A 22,983-nucleotide genomic window follows, 5' to 3' on the forward strand; every position below is an offset into this window, starting at 1 on the left:
AACAACTTTCCTAATTTCATTATTCTTATCATGAAAGTTGAGAGAGCATTTCAACCATTTAAGGGGAATGGGACAGGAGGCAAACTTTCAGATTGCCCTTAAGGTATTGCCAGCAAGATGTCACTTCCAACAGAACTCTAAATACCTTTAGATCGTAAGACTAGCATGTTAGATATTAGCTGCAATAAACTGGTGGAAGGATGTGTGCAGGACGTGGTCAAAAAAGTCAAGATGGCAGCCATGATGGTGTGAACAGAGATCCACCTGTTTCTTTTTGTGTGTGTTGCATGTGTAATGCACATAAAACACTGGTGGAACTTCAATTACACCATCACGGCTGCCATCTGACTTTTTGATCACAATCTGTGGACTCCCCTGGACAGACGTCTGTCGGAAAGGTTCAGAGGAATGGCACATAAAAAATTTGCCTTGCAGTTTTTCAATAGCTTTCTTCCTCTGAAAAAGACGCTTCTGTTTGTCGATCTTATTCTCGGGTGCTTGAACAATTCTTTTTGAATTTCTTGTGGTGGAGTTTTTGAACTGACTCCACAAAGGCATGTTTCACTAAATTCCCTCTGCGCCGGATGGACTGTTTTTCCTTGGCAGCTTATGATGCATTTGACTGAAAAGTAAACAGATGGGGATCAACAGGAGAAGGGGACCAGAACATGCTGTATTTCTGTGGCCTGTGAGAAGATGTTCTAGACTGTGGGGTTCATTTGGCTCTTACTTCTTGAAGTGGCAATGAAGTCTAATCTTAGAGAGGGAGATTTTACTTTACCGCCCTTTTATCTCCTGGCAATTGCTCAGCTTTGCCCCCTCGTCTGCAAAAGCAGCTTCTGTTTTTCTACTTTATTCTCAGGGCACTTGAGAATTCCTTTCAAATTTCTCTTGGCACTATTTTTGAGTTGACATTATGTAGCATCACTGGTGTTTTCTATTCAATATTTTCTGATCACTGTGCACCTCCCTTTCTGCTCACACATCGCATTCTGATTAACACGGCAGAAATGGGTAGGCAAGAACACTACAGTCCATCTATGAGAAATATTCTTCTCCTTCATGATAAATTTCAAAAGCAAATTTTCTCTTGCCAAACTGGTATGCAGATTTCCCCCCCCTGTGTTTGGAAATCTGTATTACCCCCCCCCAAAAAAACACATGTATCCCAAAACCATTCTCTATGAAAAATGCATGTGCAAGAAACATAACCTTGTAGATTGAGTACTACTACTATTTCTATTACTACTATTATTAGCATATGTTTATCAGGTTTCTGTTCAGAATGTAAGCATTCAAGATGATGAATGACAGCATTAAAGGCAAGTTCAAATAATTTGAAAGCAAACAACGCATAATAGCATAATTCAGCAGTGATAAAAATAATCTTAAAGTGACTTGAATGCCTTGGAAAACAGAAGCACTTTTAAGAGATGGGCAGAACTATATAACGAGACTTAGAGCTGGATCTCTTAAAACTGATATTCAGAAACATGGAAACCGCCAATGATCTCAGATCCTACCATGGTGGAGAAAGAAGGGATCCGGTGCAAATCTTCACATGATTTCAGTAGCTGGGGAGAAATAAGTTGTAGCAGGTTGGCATTCTGGATCCAGACCATTAAAGAGTTTAAAGAAACAGCACCTAGAATTAAGTCCAAACTTAATTGCAAACTGGCAACCAATATGCCTTTTAAAATCCTCTTAAATGGGATGACTAGGATCTAAAACTGAGATTCTAAACCATCATAATGGTTGCCCAGCTGCATAGTACATTAGAGCTGTCTATTCTTATCAACTGTAATGGTGGTGGAAGCAAGAGCTTAGCCAGCCAGGAAAATTTTGAGTCCGTCCACCCCCGTGCATAAAGAATCCAATGTGGGTTGATGAATTTTCCCAGTGTTTTTCAAAGAAAGCTGAGTCTCATCAGTAGCATCTAACAATCCAAACTGCCAATCTCTATTCATTATCAACAACATTTGTCCTTTGAAGACAACCAAGATACATAATATGAATGTATGTGGATGGGACAGGAGTTGGACGTTGGCCAGAAGACTTGACTCCAAACATAGACATTGTGTATAGAGCAAAACACAACATGCATATTTTACTTATTTATCCATTCATTTGTTCATTCACTGGAATTTATTAGCCACCCAACTCCAATGGATTGTGGGCAGTGTACAAAACTGGAAAATCCATAAAATCAGACAAAACATATCAGACCAAAGAGACAGCCCAGACTAAAATGATCTTATAAACAACACAAATCAAACAAAACAGGGTCCCCAGAAATACAATAATACATTGATACATCAACCCCAGGCCTGGGACCAAAGCCAGGTTTTAAAAGCTTTCTGGAACTCTAGGAGAGAGGGCACCATCTTGGGTCCCACAAGATGACAACATTTAATAGAGGGGACCTGGAGCGCACCAACGCTGCCAGAATGTACCAGAAATCAATCAATCAATCAATCAATCAATCAATCAATCAATCAATTAATTTTGTCCCCTGTCCATCTCCCCCCAATGGGGGACTTGGGTGGCTCACAACACGTTAAAACAATAAATAAATATACAATTAAAACCTATAACAATACACATTCACAAAAATAAAAGGGAAAAAATGATTGGAGACGAGCGGTCTCTCAAATATCCAGGCCCTATGTCATACAGGGCTTTATAAGTAATAACCAGCACCTTGAATTGCACTCGGAAGCCAACTGGCAACCAATGTAGATTGTGTAGCAGTGGTGACACATGGCCATGCTGACAGGCGCCCATTACTGCTTGCATCACTACCTTTTGAACCAGCTGTAGCTTCCGGGTGGTCTTCAAGGGCAGCCCCATGTAGAGCACATTGCAATAATCCAGTCATGAGGTGATCAGGGCGTGAGGAACTGTCTGAAGGGCCTCCCAGTTGAGGAAAGGGCATAACTGGTGCACACAATGAATGTGTGCAAAGGCCCTCCTGGCCACAGCTGCCACCTGCTTTTTGAGCAGTAGCTGCGAGTCCAGAAGGACCCCCAAGTTGTGCACCAGTCTTGAAAGGGCAAGTGCAAGACTAACAAAGCACATCCAAAACTAACAAAGATAGCAACCCTGATGCTGGGAGGCCGAACAGCCACAGCCACTCAGTCTTGTTAGGATTGAGCAGAACTCTATCCACCCCATCCAGATTCAGCCTACAGAAACCGATTCAATTTGTCAATAGTTTCACCTGTTCAGCTTGGGGTTGAGAGGTGGAGTTGGGTGTCATCAGCATACTGGTGATACCGATCCCTGAACCAGCGGATGACCTCTCTCAGTGGTTTCATGTAGATGTTAAGCAGGAGAGGGGAGAGTGTCAAGCTCTGAGGTACCCCACACACGAGGGGCTGCAGACATGTTCTCTCCCCCCTGTCAGCACTGCCTGGAACTGACCACTGAGAACGAACGTGAGCTAGTGCAGCACAGTGCCTCCCACTTCTAACCCACCCAGTCAGTCCAGAAGGATACCATGGCCAACAGCATTAAAAGCCACTGAGAGATTAAGGAGCACAAGGGCGGATGCGGTAGTGCTGGAAGACTGGAAACTGGCTGATAATTATCCAACAGTGAAGGCTCCAGCAATGTCCTCTTGAGAAGGGGGTCTATAGGTTTATTCAACAGATTTTCTGTAATGTAATGCAGTTGTATATATGTGTCTTGCACATATATTTTTATTGGATATCTTTCCATGTCACAAGCTTTTGGAAGACAGGGATGAGAAGCGTTATTATGGCTGGTCAGACAGTCAGCCAGATGTTTAGACTGGATTTGACATTTTTATCCACCGATTGAGTCCTACCCAAGGACCTGGGATAGGCAGACGTTGTTGTTTGATGGTGTTAAAGGCATCGTCGCAGGATGGAAGCTGCTCCAAGTAAAGCTGCCTTTTCCAATTGACTGATGGTGATTTTGTCAATGCCGATGGTCTTCAAGGGGTGCTCCAGATGTTTTGGGATTGCACCCAAGGCACCTATTGCTATTGGTACTATCTTTGCTTTCTTTTGCCACAGACGTTCTACTTCTATTTGCAGGTCTTTGTATCTTGTGATTTTCTCCAGTTCTTTCTCTTCTCTTCTGCTGTCTCCAGGTATTGCAATGCCCACTATCCAGACTTTTTTGTCTTTCTTATCAACAATGGTTAAGTCTGGGGTGTTGTGTGGCAGGTGCTTGTCTGTTTGAATTCTGAAGCCCCAGGGCACTTTCGCTTCTTCATTTTCTGTTACTTTGTCTGTTCTGTGGTCTCACCAGTTCTTGTTTGCAGGCAAATGGTATTTCTTGCAGATACTATTATTATTATTAATTCTAGATATATGGCCACCCATCTCATTTAAATGACTCTGATCACCTTGCAACAGGTAATTACGTTTGTGTATTAATTTGAGAACTGCAAATTTGGTACATTTACTTTAATATAGGCATATAATGAATTTCTCTCCCCATCACTAATGAAGAACATATGGGGGAAAGTCCTTGTTAAATATAATATTTTCCCTTTCTGTTATTTAACTGCGAAGAAAATGGAAAGTATACAGTTTCCTGAAACTGCTTCAATGCCTTGATATTATGAGCTGCCAGGAACAACCTGGAAGTAAAAACATCTGTTTCTTCATGTACTTCAGAGTTCATAAAACTAATTTTCAGTCTTTACCATCTTCCAAAGTTGTTTTTTAAGTAGCTGGGCCCAAAAAGCAGCAAAATCTCCTAAAATCTCTTCCTGTACCTGGAATTAAAATGAGCGGATCAGTGGCCATTGGTTAATAGTAGTAGTAGTGCTTACATAGGATTACATTCCATTTAATTACTTAGTAGATCATACCAAAAAAAAAAAAAAAATCTCACCCTGAAATTCTACAGTTGCTGTTGTATGAATTTGTACTCATGTTTCTGTAATTAATCTTTTTTTAACAGATTCCCAATATCCACTTTTTAAACACAGAGACACACACACAAAGAGAGAGAGAGAGAGAGAGAGCCTTCCCTAATATATATTTTATTTAAACGAACCTTAGCCCTCATATACTTCGACACAATTTTCCTAAATACCCTGGTTTTTGGTTGACCTTTTCTGAATGTGCACTTTTAGAAACTTCAGGTCAAGAATGACAACAACAGGACTCCATTCATTGCTGCCACCTTCATCACAATGGAGTCTACTTTGGTAGAACATAGTATTTGAAGATTAAATTAATTTATAACACTATGAATTAACCCTATGAATTGAGACTCTGTCTGAGCTTATTGTGAACTACAATTAATTCGGTTCTGATACAGAAAAAGGGTGGGGAGAACCAGATTCTATATCATGTATGAGAATGGCTGTCTCTGAAACAAAGCTCAGAAAAATTCTAGAGTTCACATATAAAGGCATGGAAGATACAGGGTACAACCCCAGTTTAAGAACGAGTTCCGTTCCCAAGGTCTGCCCTTAAGTTGAATTTATACACATGCAGTAAGGCTACAGATGGTCTAGCAAACCTAATCATGACTCATGCATTCACTTAGTTGAAACTTATAATGGGCAGTAAGAATAACCTTGAGGAAGGAGGAAGAGCCACAAACAAGACAAAAGATAAAGATAAAAGAAATCCAGGGCAGAACTGTAATCCGAGTAAGAGTCTCAGACAAGACCATCCCTAGTCCTCACAAAGATAAATGGAGGGAGGAAGCGCATTCAGACTTGCAAGATTTTGTTACTGTAACCTTATAATAAAAGTAGTATTAGCATTCATAACTTTGGTTTCCTAGTCTGATCTGCCTTGAAAGGCTGAAAAAAAACTTTCAGTAGACATGCATAATCAAGCTAATTTGGTTTGACAAAGTCTAAGTGGACTCGTTAATTATTCCTAATTAATCTCGGTTCTAACAAATCAGGAGCTCCACCATAATGGACTTGGAAGTCAACCACTTGGATCTGGTAAAACAAAAAAACAAAAAAACCCTGGTTGAATCTTCTGATGGTATCCCAGATTTATTCCTAGTACTGGAAGCTCAATCACCATTTAGGGATGCCACAAAGCTTATGACTGTTTGCCTTGATATATGGCCACCTAATGAAGATCCATTCAATTCACATACCTGCAGTTTTGCTGCCCAGAAATGATTGGCCCAACCCAGAAATCTGTATCCAGTTTTCATTGGTTAAAAAAAAAAAAAAATGCTTCTGGACCTCAAATTCCCATCTCTTTGCATTTTGCTTTTCCTTCTTCTCCTACTGCCCTACAGTGTATGTTCTCTTGCCCAAAGATTTCCAAATCATTTGAACACATGGAATATATTATGCAAAACTAAATATGGAAATATATTTTGCTTTTTTGTTTTTCATCCCTATGATAAAAGGAGCATCTGTGGAATTTAGATTTAGAGGCAGAGGACCTCAGAAGTGAGCAATTTATGTCATATGTGGTTGATGCTTCAATTGCCAATCAAGACGGTTTAATTCAAGTGTTGATTCATGGCTGTCACTTCATCTGTGCCCTGCATCACCAGCCTTCCAGTTACCTTCTTCCTCTGCAAAGTTAAGTCAATGATATGCATTGTCACATCCAACACTAAGTCATGGTGAAGATGGAAGACTGTTTGTTCAGCTCTCTGGTAGTGATAAGCGGTAAATATGCTTAGTACTATGATACTACTCTCTTATGGATATAGTGAAAACAAAAGGGAGATAAAGTGGTGTGAAGCTCAATTAATAATGTCTAGAGTAAAAGCCTATTCATTTCCCCTCTTTTATATTGTGAATGTAATACACTTGAAATTCAGCATTGCCTATGTACCCAAACTGTTTAGCAATTCAGTGATTTGCAAACTGCTGTGATGGGAACAGGAATGGCAGGCTTCCAAGTGATTGGTGTTCTGGAGTGTGGATTAGCTATTCTGTTCAACTATGACCGAAGAACAGGAGGTTCCAGGAGTTAAGATGAACTGACATGTGTATTGTGCAATGCCAGCTAATGGAACAAAGGAAGGTACTTTGTAGCAGATCAGGGTATTTGGCTACTTAATCCCTGTCTTTTTCATCAACTGGTACCTTATCCTTTTAGCTGGAAACACCAGGGTTGAACCTGAGGCCTCCTACAGACAAAGCAAGCACTCCATCACTGAATCATGATTTACATGTGTGAAAAATTAAGCCCCACCAATAGAGAGTTTGGATCCCTGATTTTACTGAATCTACAGTACATTTCAGTTGAGAATGTTTATATGCTAAGCCGTCTGTGGTCAATAAGACTGCTTAGAATAAGTCACTGAATAAGAAATGGTAGCCTTGTTCACATGATGTCCACCAAGAACATGTCCACCAACAAACACGGGAAATTATGATAGCAGCAACCCACAGAGGCTTATGGCTAGGCCTTTCTTCAAGATAGATCCTCCAGGTTTCCTGATGGTGTTAAGAACCATGTTCACTATGTCCACCAAGAAACATTTTCACTATCTCTGCTCATCTTCTTCGTGCATTCACAGGAAATTATGATGGCAGCATCCCACAGAGGCTTATGGTTAGGCCTTTCTTCAAGATAGGTCCTCCAGGTTTCCTGATGGTGCTGAGAACCATATGGCTGTATTTACACAGCCCACTTAATCCATTAGGGTCAAATTTAGACACTCCATTCCCACAATATGCTAAGCTGGGTTAGTGCAAACCCTTTGTTTGTGGCTTAGCCTGTGGTGTGAATTAGCCCCTTGGTTCAAAGTATTGTGTAAACCAAGAACACTGTAGAAAGACCAAGCGTGGGGTGTGATCACAGCTTTTGTGATGATTGTGCATCATTTTTGTGTGAATGGGGCTACTGACTGACGTACAAGCCCATAGGAGGAAAAGGATAAGAAAGGAGGCCAAACAAAAAGACGATTAATGGTTACAGTGCTTTCACAGCCCAATTACGAGGATGATTTCCATTTTACTGGGACAAAAGTTCCAGGAGGGCCCTGGCTAAGCTATAACCCCTATTAAAATAAGGAAAGAAATGGCTAAATTGTAGATCACGCTTGAGGATAATTAATTTATTTCCTTCTAAGTACCTATTGACCTGTTCTTGTGAGAGTTGTTAAAACTAATCAGAGAAGTATTGTTTAAGCAGTTCATGCAACTTGCAAATAGTAGATTGCTGCCCAGGGTCTAGCTCTACAATACAAAAGATATGTTTGGGCAATTTCTGAAAACTTGTAGTTTGAGAGACGGGGAGATAAGAACAATAATAATTAAGGGATAATTAATCAAAAGGAAACTGGGAACCATGCAGTTGGTAGATGTTTCAGGCACAACATGGCCGAGTAAATTCTCTCTCTTACCCATATACATGCATGCTCACAATTTATAATTTGTACTACTTATGGTGAACTTCTGTCCCCTAATTTCATTAGTTTAATACTGAGTATCTGACAAATAGGGAAACAGATTACTGTAGCTAATGAAGTGAGGGGCAGGTTTATTTCCCAAAGTACTGGGAAATAGAGGTTTCTTCATGTTCTTGATGGATATTGGGGCCAACAGGAAGAGAAGTTGGATAAGATTAAAATCCATACCAGGAAAGAACAGGTGGGGTGTTATTTTAGATGCCCATTCTAAACATTTGACCTAAGGAATAATAATGCTGGCTGAAATTTCTGCTTTCCAGTAGCAGTTCACCTTCACTATAGATCCAGGATTCCTAAATTTTGTGATACCACAATCTCCTAAAATGACAAATGAATTTGTGCAACCCCCCCCCCGCCCCCTTGTGAATAAAATGAGTAAGTTCATCAGGATTTAAAGATGGGTAAGAAATAAACACACCCTTTACTAAGAGGTACATAACAGCTTCTTGACTCTTAGTTTTATCAATACTGTTATCAGCTTGGTCATCTAGAGCTTTTCTCTCACCCACCAATAAAACATTTCCCATTTTTAAAAGCTAAACATGGAAAATAACAGATAAAAATACGGAGGTTTATTAAAATATACCTTTTTAGAGATGCTGCAGATACTACCAAGGTACTGTACTGCTACATGCCACCCTTGCATTCCCCATCCATGGGAAGCCATTGCCAATCACGCTGCTGTGACTGGCAGTTGGTTTTGACAGATGGCTAGACGCACGAGCTTAGTCACCTCTCAAAACCTGCTCCATGCTTTGCCTACACAAGACCGTTCCTAGGCAAAGAGAGAACAAGTTTGGACAAAACTCCAGCTTTGTCTGTGCAAGCTTGGTCAGCTTTAAAAACATGTTTCAACTTCCCTCTAAATGGCTTGCAAGCCCCTGGGGGGGGGGGGGAGATTCACAAAACAGTTTGAGATGGCCTGCCATACTCCATACAGTATAAGCCATTAATCTGGACAGACACCAGGTCAACAGGAAAGTAAAAATAAAAAGAAAGAGAGGGAGAGGGAGAGGGAGAGGGAGAGGGAGAGGGAGAGAGAGAGAATTCATGTACTCTAACTGGAAGCTAAGATGGCTTGGTCCTTGGGACCTCAAAGAATAGCTCAGCACCCAGGGCCCAGTTATTATTGCTTAGAGTATTTACATTATAGAAGTCTAACAGTTTGGAAGGCTATAAATGTCTCTTTATTAATCAGCAGTTCTTAAAAGTCTATAAATATCCACCACTATATTTGTTTAATGCACTCTTAAAGCTTCCAGAGGAGCTGTTATTATCTGACTTGTCAACTCTAGTGCCTTGAATAAAGTATAAGAATCTTGCTTTTTAGCTTGCTTTTCTTCTTTTCAATATTTCACTAATAAATCACTGGGTAAACGGCTCACGTCCTAAATCTCTGTACCTTAAACCTCTGAGATATCTTTAAGAAAATGACTGTGTCTGTCTTCTAGCAATGCTCAGCCAGATGAGTAGGAAAGGCAAAATAGGCTAAGTGTACAATCCCGATGCATGTGGGCATATCGCCAAAATTTCCCCATTTCTACCGTAGAACTCCAGAGAAAATCCATTACACGTTTCTGTTCAAGAAAATGGTCTGATCTTCCAGAGATCTATTATAGCATGAAGGGGCAGGTAATTCATCGTGCTTGATGGTATACATCTTGAAGTAATTCTTGGCTTAAAGATAGGTTAAAATGCATACATTTAGGCAAAGTCCAGACAAAATGCATTTAACTGGGGGAATAGATGCAACCTAGAAAATGTATATTAGGGAAAGTTGGCATGAAATGAATGCAGATTTGGGTCTGTGAGGTTTAAACTTCGGAATGATGTGAACGCTTGGCAGAGGGGTCTAACAACTGAATGCATGCTCGGGTGAGCCAGGCAAGATATACATAGACTTACACCCCTCTTAATTCAGCACAAACCGCAGATCATGTGCAGTGCACCAAATTATACTGTTATCAGTACAGATGGGAGAAATATAGGATTGAATGCTGATTTATTTATGTGCTTGCTGCTCTGATCCAGCAGCACTGGATATAGATAAACCCCTCTGGCATATAAAAATACCGGAGCCCTCATTTAGAGCACTGCAAATATAATGAGTGCTGGGGCATCATGGGCCATGTATAACCTGCACCCATTGATTACTACCTACAGTGGGGCTTTCAGTAAATGTTGCACTATATATAAGGGTCACTGTGCATTCAGCTCTTCTCTCCCCATTTTTCCATTCCAGCCAACATTCAGTTCCATAATTTCTGAAGGCTACTGAGCATATTCCCTTCTCATCTGGTGGCTTCTTTGAGGAGTACCCCCCACCTGTTTAAATATTTGGTATATATCTGCAGCCCTAGCTAAGTGGCAGCACCTAAGCCAATTTAGCTAATCTCTATAAACCTAACAGGACTGAACTTAATTAGTACATGGGTAGGAGACCACCAGATAAATCACAGAGATGTAGGCAAGACTAGAAGGAGGTTAACAACTATGATGGAGGAAGGAAATTATAAACCACTTCTGTAGCATTGCCAAGAAAATGACATGGATACACCCAAGCAGGGACAAGAAGCTGAGCAAAACTTTACCATGCCACTGAAAATATAAGTCTTTCCCAAGCATTGTGACGATGCAGACTTCTTGTTTCTCAGTGTTCTTGTTTTGGCTGAAATCCTGCTGGCGCTGGACCATAGGAGTTTCTGTTAGAAGAGAGCCACCTTCTTTGCACATATAGCTAGCTGTATGTGCAGATTTCCTTACCGAATGTGCACAACGCCATGCATATTTATTCTATCAAAAATCAATACCGGGAAAAAAGGTTGCTGCATCAAGGAAGGTGTCATTTTCATTGCGTGATACTTTCTTCATGTGCCACTTTTTTATTTATGAGGTATGCTTGACACCGGTATTTTATCACAAAACTACAGGGTAGGGAGGAAAACAAAAATTAACTCCTGCGATTCAGAAATGAAGGACAGGGAATTATTCCTGATATCCGGTTGACGGTTTGGAACCAGCCTATGGACAGATATCCATAGAATCATACAACTAAAAATGGGCATTTTGATCATCAGGTCTACCCTCCTTAGACCTGTATGCTTTGTGCAGGAATCCATATTAAAATCCATATTAAAGCATCCACAACCAGTGACTATCCAGCTTCTGCTTGAATACATCCAGCAGAGTCCACTAGCTCATTTAATCATTTTTGCATTTAGAAATGCTCTCATCATTGGATAGTTCTCCCTACATTCAGCTGGAATTTATATTCTGGTCACTAAAGATCCGTATTCTGTGTCTTGCACTCTGGGGTGATAGAGCACAGGTCTTGACCTTCCTCGATGTGACATCTCTGCAGATACTTAAGGAATGCTATCATTAGTCACCTTTTCCCATAGCTACACATATCCAATTCCCTCACTCTCTTCTTGGAAAACTTAGCGTCCAGTTGATTACTCTGGTGGCCCTCTTCTACATCTGTTCTAATTTCCCTGAATTTTCTTAAAGTATGGCACCCAGAATTGGATGTAATCCTCAAAATCACTTCTACCCAATACAGAACAGAGTAGAAATATTACTTCCGGTCCTGCAATTTGGAAACTATATTTCCACTGATTTGCATTTATCTTTTTAGAATCATATTGTGTGGTTGATTTACATTCACCTTGTGATCAACCCCAATTCCAAAATCCATTTTATATATATGGTCATCAAACTAGGTATTCCTCATTCCTTGCCTGCTCATTTCTTTTATTTTTCCTAAGTTGAAAAAGATTATGTTTGTCTCTTTTAAATTCTATTACTTTCAGCCCACTTTCTGTCTTATCAAGATCATTTTCAATTTTGTTTCAGGCTTTTAAAGTGTTAGCTATCCTGCCCAATCTTGTGTCATCTGCAGATTTGATAAACACTCCCTTCACCTCTCCACCCAAACCATGAATGAAAATATTGAAGGCTAGAAGGCCAGAAGATAACTCACAACTTAAAACTTATGGGCTTAAGTTACTGGAATGTAGATTTCTTATGAATCAGAGGTTCCTTCGTGATGGTAAGATGATGATTAAACCAGTTTACTAGTAGGTAAATAACACTCTCTTTCATGGGATATTTTCAAATATCAGCTATATTTCCTCTCGAGCCATTCTGGGGCTATTCTACTGCTCAAAATACCTGAAGCTTCCCTCTTTTATTTCACTGCCTTCAGAAACTGGACAGGTGGACATAAGAACAAACTATGACTGCAACTGTGCAATGCCTGTCCAAAGAAGGTTTGTCTAACGCAACAGCTACTCATGTTTTAGGAAGCAGTGAAAAAACTGGGGTTCAGGATGGCCTTTGGAGTGATTGATATGGGTCACCTGCCGGACTGCTATATATAGTTCTGAATTTTAACACAGGCTTTTTTAATGCTGCTAGATTGGGTCCCAAATGTTGTGGTGTTTTGGAGTCGTTTTATTACACTGTATTGTTTTATGTTTTCATAGCCATCTTGGGGAAGGCTCTGGGACCGAAAACACAGAGCATTAAATTGCATCATAAATAAACAAATAAAAGTGTCCAAAATGTACTTTCACTTGGGGAAGTATAAAATCATCTTGTGGTTTGATTAAGGGCAGATTTGCTTTGAGAATTTCTGAATAAATAATTCTGGGTGGGCGGGGGCTGACTTAAGCTTTTTCTCTGTGAGCTCTCTCTGGCTTGACAAATTCAAGATAAGATAGGATTAATACATCACTGGAGGTTTCTTATATCTCTCATTATCTACTTTAATCATGTCTCATGTGTTGGCGAACATAAGCAAACTCAGTATGTCAGTTTGCCTTATCCTCAAGAAGTGCTTTATTGACTGATTGATTTATAATTATTTTTAGCCTGCCCCTTCCAGCATTGCCCCCACTGGCAGGCAAAATCTCAATGGAAAGCTGAGAGAGAGAAAGGAAGCGGGAGGTAGGAAGCTACTGATTGGAAAACCGTAGTGTATTTTCCCCAAGCCTCTTTCTCATGAAGAACTGCAGTGAGAAGGAAAACATCTAACAGTACTATATTCCCAGAATAAAATGCATTGGTGGGATAACATACAAATCAGTCCAGATGGTTCTCATGCTCCTCTTCTGATAATTTCAAAATCTAAGGTTTCACAAGCAGGAGAAGGCCCTGGGCCATGATCCTTCTTCAAAAGGTTACCATCAGTGGGCTGCACAATAATCTAAGGTTAGCTCTGCAGTTGTTAGCGAACTCCTTACCCTAGAAGAGTGATATGAGGAGAGGGTTGAAACATATCATTAAACATGTTGTTGAATAGAAACCTGGTACGCTCAGGAAGCAAATAGAAGATTTATTAGGCAAAGGGAGGGGTCTAGGAATGGCCACCTCTCAAAAAAAGCAAGTACAGTGGTACCTCGGGTCACGAACTTAATTCGTTCCGCGACTCTGGTTGCGACCCAAATTGGTTGCGACCCGAATCAGATTTTCCCATAAGGTTCAATGTAATTACGGCTAATCCGTTCTGAACCATATGTATTTTGTTTTAAACCACAAAAATATGAAACAAAATACAGTACGAAGAGAGAGAACGCTAACCTTGCTCGACGCGACTTCTGGCGTGGAGGACAGGAAGGCGGGTGGGGAGGCGGTTATTGCTTGGAGGGAGAGTCCCGCTCCCTACAGGAAGCCACGACCACGTGTCACGGCAGGGAAAATGGCCGCGGATCCTGTTCGTCACCTGATGCGGAGTTTGCGAATGGAAGCAAAATTTTGCGAAAGGTGCTGTTCGTGACCCGAATTGGTTGTGAACAGAAGCGTTCGTGACCCAAGGTACCACTGTATCATGGAAAGGATGCCAGGACAACCAGTTGGAGGAGATCTAGGGAAGGTGGAAGAAATACATGCAAACAAAGGAGTCTAGAAGTACCAGGAGCCTAAGAAAAGAAGGCAAAGGTGAGAGAGTGGTAGAAATAAAAATTAAGGCTGGACAGAGGATTATCCCTCTTTTTTCCCCCTCATTCTTATTTTGAGAAAAGAAAATTTGCTCTTGAAATTTCTTTCAAAGAAGAGAACTTGGAGTAAATGTGGAGTTCTTGCTCTTCTGTAGTTATGCAGGGGGTGTGCAAACATCCTGTCTTTCATACCCGGTTTGCCAGAGAATTGCAGCCTCTTTAGTTTTGCATGACGAAATTAATCTGGAGACAATTTGTTGTGAGCAAACTTCTCCCATAGTGCTTTCCCCCACAGTGATGCTGCTATCCTTATGCGGAGGTCATTGTGCCTTTGAGAAACTGTGGGAGAATTTCTCCTTCCTCTGGAGAAATCACCTGTTCTATTTCTCTGCCCACAAATTTGGTGGAGAATTTCAGAGTCCATACGTGGCAGCTCTGACAGCAACCAAAGATGAAGATGGCTTGATGAAAGAGTAGTCCAAGTAAAGGAAGATTGTTTAAGCTAACTGGAATTAAAGGAAAAGCCAAGGCTGCAAGGCAGAATGATCATTAGATACATTATTGTCTCAGTTCATAATTTCCTACTTTTGCATCTCCTGGCTCAGCTGCATTTGGTAAAGCTATGCAACTAGGGAATTCAAAGCAAAGGAAAGGTCTTGCAAAATTTGCTTGTAAAGCCTAAGATCTGAGCACCCTAACAAGTAAAATGCAGCAGGATTACCATCTCACCAAACAAGAGGCCTGTTTTGCATAGCCTGGGAGAGACCTGAACTCTACTTTTGCTTTGATCTGGCTAGTATAACTCAGTTGTTGATGAGAAAAAGAAAAGGGAAAAGCATTACAAAAGGAACAGAGATATGCACATAATTATGCAACTGTTGAGAATGCCAAACCAAACTTCTTTATTTTGATTCTCTAACTCTCCAAAGGGGCCCTCAGCCCATTTTATCCCCACAATGCCTTGAGTGATGCCAACTTTGAGGCATTATAGAGGATGCAAAATGCATACTCAGCAGCAACAAAACCAAAAATAGGCTCCTCAAAAAGCTGCAGAAATTTGGTGAAATGGACCATGTCCCCATGGTGAAGAATGTTGAGAGGCTCCCTGCAGAAAGGAGGGAGATGTTTGATTCCTTGGAGGAGCCTTCTCCGTTTGGAATGCAAGCTTCCCCGTCAAGGTGTCCTCCAGACTACACCTCCCAGGGCACCGAGCCAGCCTGTTGACAGTTTCTACTCTTCTTCTGGAACTTCAGCAATGCTGTTGACCCTGGGCTGAAATCCTGTCTCATTTGTGACAAGCGGATCATACTTCAGAATGCTCTTGGGACCACAATGGAAGATGAGAGACCAGTTCATCCTCTGGATGGTGAGAAAAGGATGGGTCTGGGATATGCTGCAGCCACACAGGTGACACCTCATGATTTTCTGTCAGAGTAGTTTCATTGCTGCCTGTAGCGTAGCATGATAAGGAAAGTAGCCACAGCTTATTGGACATGGATATAATTATTGTAATTTTTGCACAGTGCTCGGGGATAAAAGAGCAAATGCCTTCACAGTTCAGGAAAAGAGAAGGAGAACACAATGAGAAGATGCTTCCCTTTTCCATTATGGTTTGCTCTCAGTTATCATCTGTGTAGTAGCCATCTCTGATTTGTTCATGTGTAACATGCCTCTTTTCAGCCATAAGCTTTTAAGGATGGCTAAAAAAGTCCAAAACATGCACAACACACATGCACCCCCCACACACACACACATTAGAGCAAACAAAAAAAATGATAGGTTTAGATGCAAAGTGCAGTAAATTAGATCTGTTTTCACCATTGGTTTCAGGCATTTTAATTGCTCCAATCTCTTTAGAAAGGGGATCCGATCTGAACTGTCATTCAATGTCTCTAAAAATGATCATTTAAAAAAAATGATTGTTTTTTTCTTCCTGGGAGCAAAAATAATCTATTAAAATACAATGCCAAGAATTCTTTTAGCATTTCAGATTTCTGTACATAAGCCTGATTATTAGGCTACTGACTTCAATGGACAAAAACAGTGGGAGGAAATTACACTCCCACTGATATAGAGTACAGCAAGAAGAAAGTGGAGGAGAAATATTAAAATGAACATTTTGCCCCACTTCCAGGACGTTTGTTTTACAAAGAGCCTTGCATGGGTTTAGGAGAAAAACAACCATGCACATACATGGCTGGGTTCACATAGCACTCTAGCCCATAAACTATGGATCAGATTCCACAAGGACAAGATTCACACAACATCTGAAGCCAACATCATACAAACAAATCATAGTTTAATGTGATATATGAACCCTTGCACACATTTGGAATGTGTCTTGCATAAGCCCAATTCATCCTGCTCTGTTTAATGGAGGAAATTCAGAGCTACAAAAGTATTCAGCATCTACCTGAAGACTTCAGATACAGGGAGCCCACCATTTCTAGGGAATTAGTACCACTGTTTCATTGCTCTTACTTTTTTTAAAGAAATCTAAATCTAAATCTCAAATCTATCAACCTGTAACTTCAGTTCATTGGATGCCCTGCGGGTGTGCAAGATTCCAGCGTTCTGAATAAGTTGCATGAGATCAGACAAGATTGCTGAAAAGTCATAAGATTAATGTTTACAGCATTTTTGCTGCTTAGTTTGGAATAAAGGTGGGGAAAGGGAGACATAAAAGAGCATTAGAGCCAAGTTAAAATTAAGCATTATATAGAAATTATGGCTAGAGACCTTATTTTCTGTCTCTCTCACAGTGTGAGAATTCAGGTTCATCTACTGAAGCTAAACACTGGGAGATTCAGGATCAATAAAAAGAAGTACTTCTTCACACAATACAGACTTTAACTGTGGAATTCAGAGCTATCAGACACAGTTATCGGCACCAATTTAGACAGCTTTAAAAGGAGACTGGACAAATTCATGGGGACCAGACTATCAATGGCTACCAGTCTTGATGGCTGTTTATTGCCTCATCTGTGAAGGTCAGCATCTCCGCTATTTGTCAGGGAGCAAAAAACGAGGGGGCAGAGTCATACTCTGTATGTGAGTCATACTCTGTAAGTGAGCTTCATGATGTACCTGGTTGGTTGGTTGGTTGTTGGTTATTTATTTATTTATTTAAAAAATTCATGTGACTGCTCATCTTAAGAGCACAACTCTGGGTGGCTCACAACAACAATAAAACTACAAAACCATAAAACCAAAAACCTGGTGCCTCAGTCATCCTCCTAGGATGTCCCAACAACCACTCACAGGCTCCCATCACTCTACCCCTGTCCCTGGGTGAAGAGTCCAGTCTTGATGGCCTTCCTGAAGGCTAAAAGGGTGTGGCCTGCTGAATGGCCAGAGAGAGGGTGTTTTCAAGGTAGGGACAGCCATGTACAAGGCATGGTTCCTAGGTCCCCCTAGATGGCAATATTTCAGGGAAGGGACCTGCAGCACATGTACCCTATTTGATCTAGTGGAGTGGGCAGATACCCTCAGGGAGAGGTGGTCCCAGAAATAACCTGGTCCCATGCTATGTAGGGCTTTAAAGGTAATAACCAGCACCTTGAACTGTACCTGAAAAGAAACTGGGAGCCTGTGCAGTTTGCACAACAGTTGTGTAATATGGGTGAACCTAGGGGTGCCCAGCACTGCACATGCTGCTGCATTCTGAACCAAATGTAGCTTCCAGCTGGTCTTCAAGGGCAGGTCCATGTGGTCTTTGTGGTCCAGAATGATGGATTAAATAGATTCTTGGCCCAATCTAGCAAAGGATTTAAAAAAAAATAATGAAGGGGGAGGCAATTGGGCCTTTGTGTGAGATCATGCAAGGGCCAGGACAGAATGCCCTTAAAGAGTGAGGAGGGGATAGCACCTCTTCCTCGTGTATAAAGTACATAATCCTGCCTTGGCTCAAACTTCCCACAATTTGAGATGGAAGAAAATCCTATGAAGATATATCTGGGGAGGAGATACTGACACCTTATTCCAATACATCAGATGAATTCTCCTGTAGCTTCATGAAGATTAAGCAGAAGTGTTGCTACTACTGGTCTCTGTGGAATGCTAACATCTAAAGTAGCCTTCTTCACCCTAGGTGACCTGCAGATGTGTGAGTTTCAGCTCCTAAAATTCCCCAGCTAGTGTGGTATCTTGCAGGATTCTGGGAACTCAAGTCCGCATATCTGGAGATCCCCCAGTTGAGAAAGGCTGTTGTAAAGCACAGAGTCATCATCTTCCAATGATTATGCTTTGTGTCTAGTCAGAAAGAAAGAATCAAAACTTCCAGGAAACAAATGTTGAGACTCCAGTAGAGATGGAAAGAAATAGCTGATGAGTCTCTTAGAACTTTTTCAATGCCAGGTTTGAAGTTTCAAACAACTTCTCTATATTTGCTTAGCAATCAGACTATTTCAGCTGCTATGTCACTCTCCTCTTAACAAGCTGAGTAAAGAAGCTAGGATGAGAGTCTCCTGGCAAGGATTGGGGTGCTACATAATTGGTGACATCAGAGGCAGTATCCAATAGAAGTTGGTATGATTGATAGAAATCTATCCCAAGCAACAATCTGAATAGTATTGATCTGCCTAACTAGGGGAATCAACCCCAAACTGACAGGCTGGTTGGTGATTTGGTAAGTCTGTTGGTTAACTCACCTGGGAGACATCAGGCTTGGGGAACTTGAACAAATGAAACTGTTATTCTTTCCAATAGCAACATCCCACGAATTGCTCCCTTCAGAAAATGCATTTAGGCCTTGAGCAATAAATGTCCAATAACGGTGCATTTTATACTACAACATGCCAAATATCTCAATAATGTCAGTATGCTCAAACTGATGACTGTTCCTCCCCACCTATATAATCTGTCCTTTCCCCCAAAACTCTCTTTCCTTATTTCATTAAAAGAAGGAGAAGGAGAAGGAGAAGGAGGAGGAGGAGGAGGAGGAGGAGGAGGAGGAGGAGGAGGAGAAGAAGAAGAAGAAGAAGAAGAAGAAGAAGAAGAAGAAGAAGAAGAAGAAGAAGAAGAAGAAGAAGAAGAAGAAGAAGAAGTCTCTTCAACATTGACTTGTCTTTTGTTTCTCAAAGTGATAAGGGGACAATGCGTAGAGGATATTTATTTCATTATTTCAATTACTATGGGCGCCCTTCTCAAGTTCATGACTGTGGGCGGATAACCATGGTTAAAAACAGCATCCAAAAACAAAGCAAAAAGGCAACAGTTAGGGTAAAAGCAAACTCACCAGTAACATATCAGCACAGCCATTGTATGGGTGATCTCCAGGCCCATTGATATGTTGAATTATACAAGAAAGAGCCCCACGTTTCAATCATTCTTGATCTTGTTCCAGGCCATCAGTAGTGGAAATGAGTTTGCAACAGAGTGAGTCTGTTTGGCTAGACATGGAAAGCCTGTTCTGTCAAGAACTCCCACACCCCATAAAGGCCCAATGGAAACAGCGTACCTACTTTGTCCAGGTCACTTGTTTATTTAGTACATGCATTATCCTGATTTTCCTCCAATTATTTTAAGGCAGTGTACATAATTGCCTCCCCAGGTTACCCTTACATCATCCCTGTGAGTGTGCAGTGGCTTTCAGTCATTTAGGGCTGAAGTGGATTTGAACCTAAGTTCCCCCTACTCCTAGCTGGGTGCTCTCACCAACTGACAATGGTGGAATGTATGTGACATTTGAAAACACGTCTTTTTTCCCTCTCAATGTTCCTTATTCCCACAGTCTTTGCACACGACACTCAATTCAATTCAATTCAATTCACTATTCCTCAATGATAGAAAGGAAAATAAAGGGTAAAAAGTAAAAAGCACTGGTCTCGTTGGCTTGATTCACACAACAAACTTAACTGGATAGCTAAAATCTTAGTAGCCATATTCACCCAGTAGGTGAACCTTGGTTACTTTGAATTGTGAATTGTTTTGTACGTGTGAATGGGTGCATGGCTTAGTCTGTTACGTGAACCCAGCCTGTCTGGCTAGTTAACAGTTCGGATGAATTTCATGAAGCCAGAAAATGGATTCACTGAGAGAACTTCAGGGCACTGTGTGATTGCAGCCTATTCCCTTCCGTTTGTTCCTCAACTCCATCTTTGGACCACCTTGTTGGACACTCTTCTTTTTGGAGAGGAATCGGGAGAGAGAAATGAGAGCCGGAAGGAAATGAGAAGGTGATGAGGCATACAAGTGCAGGCCAGAGACCCTTTGCCTGTGCTCTGGTGTCTCCAACCACAATTCCCATCCTCCCCAGCCGCTGCTGCAGCCCAACTCCCCAGGGCAGCATCTTCCTTCCAGGGAGCCCCACGCCAAGGCAAAGCCAAGCCACCTGGCTGGCCTGCAGGCCTGAAGCAGGCAGCCCCCTCCAAGCGTCCTGCCGCTGGTGAAGTAGAGGACCCCAACCTCGGCTGGCCTCTGGCCGGCACGGGAGCGCAGCGCGTGGCCCCCGAGGGGGCTGCCCATCGATGCTGAGGACCAGACTCCTCGTCCACCACTCCTCGCAGCGTGGGATCTGACCATACATAGCCGAGGCCTAGCCCAGCCATGGGGTGGCCAGAACAGCTCGAAAGCGGAGACGCCTCTTGATTTGGTCCAGCTAAAAATAGCCAAGGAGGAGGGGGAGAAGAAGAGGAAGAAAAAGAGGAGGAAGAAGAAGAAGGGGGTGGGGGCATTAAAAAAAAGGCCGAGTCAGAGCCCTGCAGGGCTAGTAGTCAATGGGACTGAGGGAAAGGATTGAAGTCCAACTATTCCCCGCTCGGCCATCTCCAGCTGACGGGCTATTTTTTGCCCTGGTTGACTAAATATGGTCAGGGAGGGATCTGAGGGGGGAAAGAGGCCACTTGGCCTCGGCGCGTGTTTCGGATGCTTCGCTGCGTATATAAGCCCCGGAAAGGGGGATGCGGCTCCTGACCAGCCGCTTTGCCCTGCACCTCTTGACTCCGTGCGGACCCCCCCAAATTCCCCTCACCTTTCTTCCCCCTCCCTCCCCCCTCCCTCCTTCTTTCTTTCGCGCCCTCTCCCTCAGGCTGACCTTTGCGGGCGGAAGGGCAGTGGGGATGGGGGGACCCAGCCAGACCTGGGGAGGGGGCGCAGAGAGGAGGGCGAGGAAGAGGAGGAGGAGGAGGGGGGAGTATCTCCCGAAGCCCCACCAAACCACTGCCGCCCCCCCCCCCCCAGCCTTTCTGCTTGGAGGGGTTAAGCCGCTTCCCCAGGAAAGGGCACTTTTCTTCAACTCCTTCTCCTCGTTCATCCGTGGATTTGCTTTCCCCTCCCTTCCCCACCTTAGCGGAGATGCTGCAGGGAGAACAGAGCAATGTAGTGGTGCCCGTTAGGGGGTGAGGTGTGTGGGGTGTGTGGGGATGTCTATGGGGAGGAGGGGGAAGAGGGCTGGGGTGGGGTTGCCTGAATTCCCTTCTCTCTCTTTCTCTTTCTCTCTCTCGCCCTCATTCATTCCCCGAGTGAAGGTCTAATTCCATTAGTGGGCCTGCTCTCTCTCTCTCTCTCTCTCTTTTTCCCCTCCTGCATTAGAGATTAGCTTTAAGGAAAAGGCTGACGGCTGCTGCACGCAACGCATTATTACCTTGTGATTCCATGACCCTCCTCTATGCATCCCTAACTCCGGAAAGCTGATTCAGCTTTAAGCTGGTGACTTCCACTGCTGCAACAGAAAATCTTCTAACTGGTATGTCCTTTCTTTCCTTTCCTTTTTTTTTTTCCAATTTCACCTCTTCCTTCCCTCCCCTTTACTATCTGCCTTCTCCCCCCCCCCCCCCTTTCCCAACTGCACCAGCTTAGCTTTGTTTTAAAGAGACCTGCTGCAGGACCCTTCTGTTGGGCATGCAACCAACTTGCCTCTGTGTGTGTGTGTGTGTGTGTGTGTGTGTGTGTGCGCACTTAAAATGCATGCTTCTGGATCCGGCAGAGGGGCATAAACGCCGCATGCTTTCCTAAAGGGGTCGGTTAGTGTTAGGGCCGTTTGGATTCTCTCTTTTCCCTCCCTTCTCCTCCCTTCTTTCCTCTTGTTGTTGTCATTCTGTTGCCGTAGCACACACTCCGCATTTAAAAAAAAAAAAAAAGAAAAAACAAAAAAAACTGCAGCGCAAGCAGTGGACTAGAATAATCTGAACTGAAATGCTAGAACTTTGACGTGCAGATCCTTTTACAAGGTTAAACCAACCTTTTAAATGCCTCGTTCAGATATGAGCTGGGTAATGACAGCTGTGAAGGTGGGGGGGGGGGGAGAGAAATGTTTGATATTAGTAACTGTCTATAAGCTCAAATGGTACTGAAGGGGAAGACAGGAGGAGGGGGGCAGAACACATGCAAGATAGTTAAACTTAGCTTAAGTTGCTGTGATTGCAATGCTGCGGTGATTAACCATTGAAGTGCCAGAATAAGGAGCATGAATTACCTATACTGTACCTGATTTATGGGTAATTGAAAGATGAAGGTGAGAACGAAACAGGCACAATCAGAAAACAGAGAGGGGAGACATTAAAAATAAACCTTTAAAATTAGCGAAATGTAACTTGCGCTTAAGAGCACTTCTGGGTGAGTTCTGCTCTTTTTGGCCTTTGAAGATGATCTTCATATCGTACTGTGATGGTTTGCTTCATACTTTTGAAGTCATAAAATAATCAAGAAGGCACTATGG

At 42.3% G+C, this 22,983-nt stretch overlaps 2 long non-coding RNA genes across 7 annotated transcripts in view; one reads left to right on the forward strand and one right to left on the reverse strand.

Annotated features, from left to right (window-relative positions):
* Positions 1 to 1,150: 1,150 nt before the first annotated feature.
* Positions 1,151 to 22,044, reverse strand: LOC148214278 (uncharacterized). 5 transcript variants are annotated; one of them, XR_015798459.1, is made up of 3 exons: positions 21,910 to 22,044; positions 19,564 to 20,925; positions 1,151 to 4,750 (listed from the first exon to the last, which is right to left on the reverse strand). It is a non-coding gene; the product is annotated as an uncharacterized LOC148214278 (long non-coding RNA). The 5 variants fall into 5 exon arrangements; XR_015798458.1 differs by lacking the exon at positions 1,151 to 4,750 and adding an exon at positions 8,819 to 15,776; XR_015798457.1 differs by lacking the exon at positions 1,151 to 4,750 and adding an exon at positions 8,819 to 18,084.
* LOC148214279 (uncharacterized) overlaps positions 21,873 to 22,983 on the forward strand; it is a 38,975-nt gene continuing 37,864 nt past the window's right edge. For both annotated transcript variants that reach the window (XR_015798454.1, XR_015798453.1), the window contains exon 1: positions 21,873 to 22,011. This is a non-coding gene — a long non-coding RNA (uncharacterized LOC148214279). The remainder of the gene's footprint in view (positions 22,012 to 22,983) is intronic.

The sequence above is a fragment of the Python bivittatus genome, unplaced genomic scaffold, assembly GCF_059951505.1.
Source record: "Python bivittatus isolate LINGU-HERP-01145 unplaced genomic scaffold, Pbiv_v1 ctg000700_np1212, whole genome shotgun sequence".
In the NCBI taxonomy this organism is placed as follows: domain Eukaryota; kingdom Metazoa; phylum Chordata; class Lepidosauria; order Squamata; family Pythonidae; genus Python; species Python bivittatus.